Source organism: Myotis yumanensis, unplaced genomic scaffold (assembly GCF_028538775.1).
Source record: "Myotis yumanensis isolate MYYU_CA2020_CCGP unplaced genomic scaffold, mMyoYum1.0.hap1 SCAF_19, whole genome shotgun sequence".
Taxonomy (NCBI): Eukaryota; Metazoa; Chordata; class Mammalia; order Chiroptera; family Vespertilionidae; genus Myotis; species Myotis yumanensis.
Genome location: NW_027223770.1, coordinates 25,450,663 through 25,462,949, shown reverse-complemented (window position 1 = coordinate 25,462,949; position 12,287 = coordinate 25,450,663).

Genomic DNA, 12,287 nt, shown 5'->3' with positions numbered 1-12,287 from the left:
GCACACGCAAGCACCTCGGCTGAAGGCCCCGAGGCCCAGGGGGATCTTTGAGAACATGCCCTGGACTTGCTTGAGGTCAGCTTCTGTGTGTCAGTGACAAAGAACTTGTAGGTGACCACCTGCAAAGATGACAACCTGCTTGGTGAGCCAGCTAGAGACCGTAATTCAGAACATTTCTTTATTTGGTGCATTTCTCTTCCCCTCCTCCCTCCCTTATCTATTTCCTTGAATGTCTGCTCACACAGACTTGTGGAACTTGTGTTTGAATGCTATGGCTCTTCCTTGCCAGGCAATAAATTCAGATTGCTATTTGGTGCTTTCTGTTCCTTACTATTGAAATCACTATCAGTTGTCCCAAATCATGTACATTTCAGCTTGACCATGATTTCCCAGCACAGCTTATGTCTCCCCAGAGTGTCTAAGTGATCTCTCCTTTTTTTGGTAATCAAAGAGGCTTTTGGCTCGGCCGCGTTGGCTCAGTGCTTGAGCGTCCACCTAGGAACCAGGAGGTCATGGTTCGGTTCCCGGCCAGGGCACAGGCCTGGGTTGTGGGCTCAATCCTGATTGTGCAGGAGGCAGCCGATCAATGATTCTCTCATCATTGATGTTTCTAGCTCTCTCTCCCTTCCTCTCTGAAATCAATATATATCTTTTTAAAAAGAGTCTTTTGTCTTCACTTTTATCTTGATTAAGGAGGAGGCTGTGGCTTACGGGAACTAAACTCTGACAATAATTTAAAGCAGCGGTCGCCAACCGGTGGTTTGTGGACCACTGTCCGTGAGGTCCGAAAGGTTGGCGACCGCTGATTTAAAGGATAACGGTTTTGGGGATCTAGCTGCTCAGCTACAATATTTTGAGGAGTGCCCTAACTGGTTTGGCTCCGTGGATAGAGCATCGGCCTGTGGACTGAAAGGTCCCAGGTTCGATTCTGGTCAAGGGCATGTGCCTTGGTTGCGGGCACATCCCCAGTAGGAGGTGTGCAGGAGGCAGCTGATCGATGTTTCTCTCTCATTCATGTTTCTGACTCTCTATCCCTCTGTAAAAAAAATCAATAAAATATATTAAAAAATATTTTGAGGAGTTTGGAGGGGGAAAATTTTCTGGGTGACGACAGGCTATTCTGGCCTCGGTATGTCCTCAGCGGTCTGGCCTCAGTTTCCTCTTTATGAGTTTCCCTTGCCAAAGCCCAGCCTGGGAAAAGCCCAAGGTCAGCAAAAGTAGGGTCTGGCAACATCCCAAAATGCCAGGAACACATTCACCCCTTCGGTGCTTCAAATTCTTTAGGAAATGTGGGCTGACACGTGAAGAGGGCAAGTTATAAAACAGTCTGTACAGAACACAGAGCGTGTAGAGCACAGAGCGTTCTCTGTGGGTAAGTTTATCTGGCCTCTTTGCGCAGCACCAAGTTGGGGAAGGCTGTTTGCCAAAGTGTTATCTGAGGGGGGTGGGGGACGACATTATTCCTGGTAAATTTGTTTAATTTTCTTTTTGGTATGCCTCCACATTTTCTACAAGGAACACCTATTACTTTTCATAATTAAGAAATTAAAACATTTTTTGTTAATCCTCACCCGAGGATATTTTTCCCTTGATTTTCAGAGAGAATGGAAGTGAGAGGGAGCGACAGAGAGAAACGTGGATGTGAGAGAAACATATCGATTGGTTGCCTCTTGCACGCGCCCCAAACACCCCGGCCTGGGAGAAGCCTGCAACTGAGGTACGTGCCCTTGACCGGAATTGAACCTGGGCAGGCCGACGCTCTATGCACTGAGCCAAACCAGCCAGGGCAAGAAATTAAAATCTTTTATAAAAGCAGGCAACTTGGCACAGGCCCTTTGTCATGCTCGGTAAGTATACACAACTGGCTTCTAGGTTGAAGTGAAAAAGAGAGTCATCATCCATGCAGTCTTGTTAGCAGAGCTTATGGGGCTTTCTAATGTATTAGTTTTCCACTGTTTTGCAACAAATGACCACTGACTTAGTGGCTTAGAGCAGCAGACATTATCTCACAGTTCCTGTGGGTTGGGAGTCCAGGCATGGCTTAAACTGAGTCCTCCTCTCAGGGACTTACAAGGTTACAGTCAAGGGGTTGGCCAGGTTGTGTTCTCATCCGGAGGCACAAATGGGGAAGAACCAGTTTCCAAGGTCACTCAGGTTGTTGGCAGAATTCAGTGCCTTGTGGCTGTAGGACTGAGGGCCCCAGCTTTTTTCTGACCTTTGTTTGGAAGCCACGCTCAGCTCTTGGCAGCCACTCACAGTTCCTTGATATGTGGGCTTTCCCAACATGGCCACTTCAACAAACCATCAAGGGGAACCTCTAGAGCAAGTTTTCGAGCAAGATGGAGTCTTATATAATTAATGTAATATAATGACAGCGTGTCATCCCATCACCAATAGCTAGATGCTATTGGTTAGAAGCAAATCACATGTCCCACCTCAGGATGAAGTCCAACTCAAGGAGAAGGAGTTACACAAAGGTGTGATGGACTCAACGTTTATGCCCCCACCCCTGAGTTCATGTTGAAGCCCTAACTTCTAGTGTGGCTGTATTTGAAGATAGGTGTCTAAGGAAGTAATTAAGGTTAAATGAGGTCACAAAGATGGGGCTCTGATCAGATAGGATTAGTGTCCTTATAAAAATAAAGATCAAAGAGATTACTCTCTCTCTTCTCTCACATACACACTGAGAAAAGTCCATATAAGGACAGAGCAAGAGGGTAGCCATCTGCAAGCCAGGAAGGGAGCCCTCATTAGAAGCCAACTGGACTGACCATTTTGATCTCAGACTTCCAGCCTCCAGAACTATGAGAGAATAAATTGGTGGTGTTTGAGCCCCCCAGTCTGTGTATTCTGTTATGGAAGCCCGAGCTAAGATAGGTGGGAATGCCAGGAGGCACTAATCCCGGTAAGGGGCACCTTAGAATTTATCTGCCATACTTAATATTGTGAGGTTGGCAGGAATTCCAAATAGAAATTCCACATAGAAACTCCAGAAGGGTCTAGGTAACCTGTGGAATATTAAACAAATGCCGATTCTCCCCAGAGATTTTCATTCTGTCAGCCAGTGTGGGGTCTGGGAAGTCTCAATGAACTTTCCTGAGGTGATTCCAGTGTTGGAGCAGGTGGCCCCCGTGGGAGGGTTTAAAGTCCAACAGCTTCAAATTCCAACCACTTCTTAGCTAGAAGACCTTAGATCAGTGACTCCTCCTTCCAGCCAAAGTTTCTTCATCCGATGCAACATGGAAAATTATTTAAAGAAAATAAAAAACACCCTCTTGTTAGCAGCTCCTCTCCCCAGCCCAGCCCCAGCAGGAGGAGACTGGAACTGCTGCCTCATGTCCCCATCCCCATGCCCTTAGCGTTTGGTGTTTCAAGGCCATGGAACAGTTTGAAAGCAGAAAGGGATCTGGGAGATATTTAAACATGGAGGTGACCTGGGTCTTGCTTATACTTATGGATCCTTCGAGGGGGTGGGGGGGTGGGGGGGTGTGCTGAAATATACCACTGAGGGCTGGAGAAAGTGAGGGTCCAGGTGTAGCTCTGAGGTCCCTGGACACCAGTAAAAAAAAAAGCAGGTCTTGGCCATGGTGTCCATGAGCAGGTGGATCAGCCTCCATGTGGTGACCATCATGGGGTGACTCAGTTTTCTGGACTCACAGAGTCCATGTTTGGGCATGTTGACTCAGGGCAGCATTAAATGACCTATAAAGTAAGGGATACTTAAGGCTATGGAATCCAATTCACACCAGAAATGTGTCAAATGATGCATGTAAATCACAGAGCACAGTGTCTGACACATGCTAAGTGTTTGATAAATAAAATTTATTATGCCTTAGCCAGTTTGGCTCAGTGGCTAGAGCATCGGCCTGGGGACTGAAGGGTCCCGGGTTCGATTCTGGTCAAGGGCACGTACCTTGGTTGTAGGCTCCTCACTGGCCCGGGGCCCTGGTCGGGGCGAGTGGGGGAGGCAACCAATCGATGTATAACCAATTGAAGCAGTTCTCTCACATTGATATTTCTGTCTTTCCCTTTCTCTTCCACTCTCTTTAAAAATCAATGAAAGAATACCCTTGGGTGAGGATTAAAAAAAAAAGTTATTATTCTATTATGTCAAAATCTCCTAGTTTGAGTGCATATAATGCTTCCTTTATTTATCCACTATCACGGTTCCCATTGTTTTTCAAGTTGAAAGAGATCCATGGTTTGGAGCAGGGGTGGGGAACATCCAGCCCGAGGCCCATATAAGGCCCGCTAACTCATCTGGTCTGGCCCTGCTCAGGAATTAGGGACGAGTTAATTAATTTCTTGACCAAAGATGGCAGGCTAATTTTTAAGTTGATAATTATGTAAGGCCTGCAAATGATGTTATAAGTATCCAAATGGCCCTTGGCAGGAAAAAGGTTCCCCACCCCTGGTTTAGAGGCTGGAGCTTTGGTGAGAAATGTGGGTAGAGAATCATCTACAAGCTGAGAGACCCTGGTTTTCCTCCTCTGTAATGACTGGAGTGTAATGAGTAGTAACTGAGTTAGTCAAGGCAGAGTGCTTCCTAATTCTACTAAGTGACAGTTATTACCACTTATTATAATGATGCCAAATGCTGGCCAGAACTGGGAGACTGGGCGTCACGGAAGTTTCAGACTGTTAAACAAAGGATATTTGGATGAAATATACCACCAGGGCCAGATCCCTGGGCATGAGATCTGTGTAGTCACACAGATCTTAGAAGCGTCACGTGATCAGGAGACCTGTTGCTATATGGAAATTCTTGGTAAATTTTGAACATTTTCATTTTGCACTGGACTCTACAAATTTTGTAGCTGGTTCTATAATTGTAAGAACATCTTGACTGTTCTTAGTAGCAATCTACACATCAAGTTTCCAAATTTCTTACAGCCCTTTATCTTGTACGAGTCTTGATATATCTTCATCACCTTCCTCCATATGAAAGAGAAAGTGGACGCTACCCAGTTAGAAAAAGGAGAAGGAGTCAGAGCTGGAGAGAGGTGCACGAGGACCCTCTCCTATAGACCCGGTGCCCACAGATGTGTAAAAGAAGTGGTTTCCTGTAAGGCGCATGTGTGAGGTACATGGAAGTTTGACTCAAGTTTTCTTAGTGGGAAAAAAAAAAAAAAAGACCAGGGAATGACAGAAGCAAGGAACAGCAGGTTCTGCCTCTTCTGAGGCTGTTAGGACCAAGGACAAGTACAGAAAGTGAAGCCAAGAGTATCTAGTTACTATAAAACTGGTCCACATAGGCAAGCCCAGGCTCTGCGAGGCAGAATGCCGCTAGAGCAGGGCTCTTTGCCTTAAAAGAGGAAACTGGGAGAGGTATCCAGGCAGAGAGCCATAAGCACAGTCTGAGCCCTTGTTCCCTTTTTGGGTGCCCTGGGCACGAGGAAACAGCAATCCATCTGGCGAAGTGCTAAGAACAACTTGGTATCAATTTGCTCTTCGGCCAAAGTCAAGGGTGCCTGCTATTATAGACCTGAGGTTTCTTGAAACTTTTCTACATTCACTTCTGATTACCGCAACTTTTCCCATCGTTAGAGAGGGAACCGTCTCAAAATGGTGGTGGGGGCTTGCGCTGGGCCAGGAAGTGATGGGAAGAATTCCTGTAACTACTCGTTTTCTCTCTGTGACCCTCGAGGAAGTCTGATCCTCTTCTGCCACAGGTGGTTTCATGAAGATCCCAGGTAGGCCCTGCCTCTGAGGCCGGCTTCCTGGGCTGTCCCTGCCAGCGGTAGTGGTGATAGATGTGTGATTTTGTGTGTGTGTGTGTGTGTGTGTGTGTGTGTGTGTGGCCCTGGACTCTGATTTCATGCTTGCTTTGTCATATACTCTTCATAATTCGTGGTATAACTTCAATGATTACATTGGAAATGGATATTGTAAAATACACAGAGAATATACTTTAGTATAATTGTGCTAGTTAGAAGAGAACTAGAAGATTTATTTTTTAAATGTTAATTCATAGTGCACTTACTACAAGTGATGTGTTCTGAAGATGGGATGTAAGTTGAATGCCATTTTAAAAAATATATTTTTATTTATTTCAGATAGGAAGAGGGAGAGAGAGAAACATCAATGATGAGAATCATGGATCGGCTGCCTCCTGCATGCCCCACCACTGGGGATCAAGCCTGCAACTCTGGCATGTGCCCTGACCGGGAATCGGACCGTGACCTCCTGGTTCATAGGTTGATGCTCAACCACTGAGCTTGAATGCCATTTTGAGGCCTGTCATTGTTGTCTTTTGAGCATGTCAGCAAATCTTTGTGACTGGAGTGAAGTCTGGGCTTATTGGCCCCCCATCCTATCCCCACCCCAACTCCGAAGGCTTTGAAGCCGTTATCTGTGTATGTGTATGTCTTCTGGAGTTCTGGACCGCCTACAACAGCATCTGCATTTGAATACTTTCTCTTAGCACACTCCCTTATCATTAACTGGAAGCAGTCTCAAGCATCTTCTGAACTGAGAAATCAAGAACTCTTGTCCAAAGAGACTAGCCATCGAATCTGGCAAAAGTGACCCGGATGTTTCTGTTCTGCTGCTATTGCCTCAGGAGAATGACAAGCATGAGCTGGGGGCTCCCTAAGCCCGCCCCCTGCCCCATGCTTGCCATTTGCTGAAATCTGGCTTCAGTTCATTCCCCTGACCTAATGACTGGGTCTGATGTCAGCTATTCTCCCTCCCTAAGCCTCGAAGGCCAGGCAGGTCAGGATGGCAACCTGGGAAAAAGCCCTAAGGTCCTCCGGGATATTTGGAATTCTATGAACAGAAGAAACCATCTTTTGTTCTTGTTGGTGTGAAGGACCAGGATTCTTAACTCTGTGACTTAAACCTGTACTTAAAAAAAAAAAATCTTGTCATGGCAAGATGGTTGCCAGCAGTGCCAGGCTTACAACCTTACAGGGTCTATAGTCAGTGGATTAAAAACCAAAGAAAATGCCCTTTTCAGTTGTTTAAAACTCCCTGCCCTCTAACCTCCCTGAATTAGCTGTTTGTAGAAGATTGGTTTGCCTTAGATCACATACTCCTGCTACCCTGACCAAGGGGCTGCAGGGCTCTGGTAGGTCAGTCTGGGGTATAGGCTCAGCCTGGAGCCAGGGGTGTTAGCATACGGACAAAAGTGGAGGATGGCTGGAAACCCAGAGGGCAATGATGTACAGTTATCAAGACGTGGGGATGGATACTGGGAGGACAAAAACAACAGATGTCGATAGCAGCGGGGGTTCTAGAATACGGGAGGGGCCCCTAGCTACTAACGCAAGGGGCCAATTTACTAATTTATGATGGGAGATATATGCTTGGTCATGACCCAACCAGTCATCCACCTAGGGCACTGCCCTCCTGCCAGTGAGTCTAGCTAGGGGCACGTTGCTTCAATCATATACAGTCAGAACAGGTGGAATTAGACGTTCCTCAGAAATATTTTCATCAAGCTATTTGTGGGCGAATTAAGTTCCGTTGTGAGAGAGAAAGAAAAAACTTCATGTACCAACTATATAAAGAGGATAGACGTTTATTCATCTTGTAAATGAAGTCCAGAGGCAAACACTTCAGGCCGGTCTGGTGGCTCAATATTCATCATGAACCTAGGCTCTTTCTCACTGGTGCTCCATCACCATTCACACGCAGCTCCTTCTCTTTCATGGTCCAACTGACATGCCCAAGTTCCAGCCATCAAGCTCATGTTCTGTCAGTGGCAGGAGATGGGCACGCACTCTTTTCAGGACAGGTCCCAGAAGTTGCTCATGCCCCAGTGGCTAAAATTTAGTTTATCTTCAATGGAGGCTGGGAAATGTGGTATTTATCTTGGGAAGAACAGGTACAGGGAGACAACCAGTCTTTGCCAGAATGTGGCGCCCTAGTGGACAGCCCTTTCTCGACCTTAATAAGTGGCCTATCTACAGGTTGAGGACCAGTCACCTGGGAATCAATCTTCTTCAAAAGGCAACCCTAGCCCTTTTGGGTTGTGGATAGAGCCAAAGGGTCCCAGGTTCGATTCTGGTCAAGGGCACATACTTCGGTTGCAGGCTTCTCCCAGGCCTTGGTCGGTCGGTTGGGGCATGTGCAGGAGGCAACCAATCGATGTGTTTGTCTCACATCGATATTTCTCTCTGTATGTCCCTCTCTCTCCCACTCTCTCTGAAAATCAATGGAAAATATTCTTGGGTGAGGATTAAAAAAATAAAAATAAAAAGGCAGCCCTAAATCTGTAAGACGTGTTCTTCTTTGTTGCCCTCTGTTTGGATCATCACTCTTCTATTAGCATATTCTCATTTAAAAATGTCTAGTTGTAATTTAATTGCCTCTTAAGAACTTTTTCTCCGAAGTAAAATTTCTCTTGAAAAAAAAAGGGGGGGGGCATGTATGTGCTTCCCACAAGTAGTGAGACAATGCCCTGTATATAAAGTACTAAGTTTCTCCAATCTCATTTTCCATCGTAACAGCCTGCTGTGTGTCCTTCCATCTTCTTTTCATGATCATTCATTTTGACACATTTGTAGGTTTCATTTTCACAAAAACGGGTTCTCAAGATGTACATTACTTTGTCACTTTTTGTTTTTGCTTAAATACATCACAGGTTCAGAGCTAGAGAGCTGACACACTCTTTTTAGCAGTTGTGTCATACTCGGGAGTATAGCTGTTCTGTAACTCGTCCAACCAATTCCTTTTGATGGACTATTAAGTCATTTCCATTTTCCTGTCATCACAGGCCATGCCGCAGCAAGTTTCTTGTACTGATGATTTCATGTACTTAGTGCTTTTAGTTCTTTGAGAGAGTCTTCGATGTAGACTGCTGGGTTAAAAGGAGCATTTAAAATTTTTTATTGATACAGCCAGATTACATTCTAAAAAAGACTGGAACAAACCACATTACCACTAACAATGTACACGATGTTTCATTTACCTTAATTCTTGTCAGCAGTGGAGGTCACTGCTTTTTGAAATTTCACCATCTGATAGGTATTTTATTGCTTTGAATTACATCTCACTGACCGTGTGTACACTTGATCCTCTTTCATATGCTTCTTGCAATGCAGAACATCTTAATGGTTCAAAGCAGACTCTGGAGTCACACCAGCTGAATTTGAGTCATAGCTCAAGATGTGTGACCCCCTATTACATGACGTGGGCAAGTTACTTTCTCTGAGCCTGTTTCCTTATCTGTAAAATAGGGATATTACCTTTCTCAGAGGGTAAGTTGTGAGGATTAAATGAGATAAAACTTATAAAGTACCTGAAACAATGTCTAGTACGTAGCAAACAAGTGAGTGATTAATGGCTAATACTGCTGCTCTTTTAGATTTCTCCTGAGTTACCTATTGGGTGTTCTCTATTAGGGTGGTTGTTTTGGAGTGATCAATTTGTAGGAACTCTTTGTATATTAGGAACATTAATCCTCAATCTGTTACTTGAGTTAGAAAAAATGTCCCCAGTCTATCATGTGTCTCTTATGGAACCGACTTCTGTTTTCCCGAATTTTCTGTTTATATAGTCAAATACGTCTATAATTTCCTTTAGGGTACATAGGCTTCTTGTTTTGCTTATGATCTCCCATCACGATTATAAAAAGTCTCCTAAAAATCTTCAAATATTTCATTTTAACATTTTAAATTTGTAGTTCTTCTGTTATTTGAGTATGTGTGTGTGTGTGTGACCTTACTGTAGCTCCATTTATATAATTATATAGTTACACATATCAGATTTAATTTAGAAACTTCATGGAAAGAAATTTGGAAGAAAATACAAATTACAGTATTCATAGTAACAGGTAATAACGGGGTAGTTCTGAACATCAATGGGTTTGGATTTTTCATAATTGATTTGAGAGTGAAGGAGGGAGGGAAGGGAAGAGAGAGACAGAGAACATAGATCTGTTTTCCTACTTAAGCATTCTTTGGTTGATTCTTGTATGCGCACTGAGCGGGGATTGAACCAGCGACCTTGGCGTATTGGGATGATGTTCTAACCAACTGAGTTACCTGGCCAGGGCCTGGGTTTCAATTTTTTAAAATGGAAACTTCTTTTTAAAACTGTGAAATTCTTTTTTCCAAATGAAATATTACAGAAAACTCCAATATACAAAACTGAGTTATTATGTTTAAAGTGGTGAAAGATGGAGGCTTGAGGAGTAAGATAACAAAGAGCCCTGTAAACAAATTTTGGAATAAAAATTTAGATTATATTCTGAAATGACGGGGGAACTACTAAAAGATCTTAGGCAGGGGAGTGACACAATTAGATCTGTGTATCAAAGACTACGCCGCTCTGCAAAGAATAGTAAGACAACAGTAGAGGCAGTGAAACCACTAGAGGGGCATCACAATAGTCCTAGCAAGACACTGTTCTCTTGGACAAGGGTGATAAACGTGAAGAAGTATGTCTACATGATACACCAAGAAAATTTAGTGATTATTAGGAATGTCTGGGGTGAGAGAGAAGGGGAGCATCAAGAATAATGGCAATGTCCTGGTTTGAGAAACAGTGAAGGGTGGTGCCACTTATCAAGAAGAGGGAACACTGGAAGCAGAGCAGATTTTGAGGAGAAAATGATGGGGTCCATGTGAAGCATTTGAGTTTATCAAATGGGCGGGTAGCCAGTGAAAGGTGGACATTCAGATCTGAAACTCAGAAAATCTATTTGGGCTGAAGATAGGAATCTGGGAGTTATCAACATACAGTTGGAAACTAAAGCCATGGGAATGAAGTTTTGAGTCTATGAGGCAAGAAGGCCAAAGGCATAGAAGAAGACTGATTCCATTGGGGCTGACTGTAAGCAACAAAAACCAACCCTTGCCACACAATCTGTGTATGACTGTATGGGGATACCCTCTGCAGCCATATGTAGAAGCCAGCTCAGCCAATGTAATTTATTAAAAGACTATGAGGCAGTTCATAAAAATTAGAGAAGCTTAACCAGGAACGTGGGCAACTGAAGAAATCTCAGTAACAAGAACTCCTATGCCTCTAACATATTATCTTCTGGTAGCACCGGAGAGGGGTAACTTCCCAAAGGAAAGGTGAGGAGCTATTCTCAAAGGAGGTGGGGGAAAGATACTAGGTAGGCAAATGCAGCCGTCCATTAGGTTCTATCCCTTGGCTACCCAGTACATGCATTCTTCATCATGAACCATTTTATAAATGCTTCCATTCAACATCCTGTAGAAAATGGACTCATCTTCTCCCCAAGGGGGATAACTTAATTTCCAGTTATCACACCAAGTGTCAAGTCTAAGATTTCCGGGTGACATTCATTCTCCTCTAGTTTTTAACCTCATCTTGATAATCTACAATTTGTGGTCTTAACTGATATATTTAACCATCACCAACACACCCATATACATGTGAGGCGGACACTGCCAGCAGAATGGCTCAGGTCCAATAGAGGGGAAATCTGATTGGTCTAACTTGGATCATGCTTGCATTTCAGCCAGGTGTGAGGGGCAAAGTACTGAAATGGAGAAAGAGGAGAGTGGGATAAAAAGACCAGGCAAAGCTAAGAGAGATGGCTATAGGCTATTGATTTTATTTCTGCAATAAATTACAGGGCTGTAGTTGGTATTTACCACCTCTTTCATTATAAGCTCTTATATTTTTTTCTTCAGCTAAAGTGGTTTTTATTTTATTTTATTTTACCAATTGGAAGACCCAAACTTTCATTCCTGAGATATACAGGGGTTGGGATTTTCCAAGTCTTTTGATTCCTCCCAGATATCAAAACTCTGCAAGTCTCTTTTCTGGTTAATGCCTTAATTCTCACAAAAGAGATCTTAGTAAAGTTGCGAATCCAATCAGCATTGTGATTTTGCAATTTGTGGAATCAATCTCCAAGTTGTAGTTTTGGAATTAAGCAGAGATTCATTCATTCTGGACACAGAAGGGCCTTGGCTTTTATTCGAAGCCGACAGGTAAGTTTCTGGGTTTGAGCTTGTCATCTTAAATTACCCAATGTAACCCAAGTAGCTAACCATCCTAACTCAATGGTCTTGGCCTTCCTTATCAACTTCCAACTGTCTTACTGTCAACAGCTACCTAGCTATCCAAACACTGCCTGCAACAGGCATATGATTCCAAATGACAAGGGGAAGTATCTTTACTTGCTGTTTTTTCACTATAAATTGCTCACCACCACCTCCTCCATCTAGGGATACAGAACAAAAGCTACTGCCTTTAATTCAGTCTCAGTGCAATAATCAATTCTAGGTCCTTCATGTTCCTGAGGTTCTAAAGCTTACTATTTAATGGTTATCAATTTCCATAATAATTATTGGGTTGCAAGC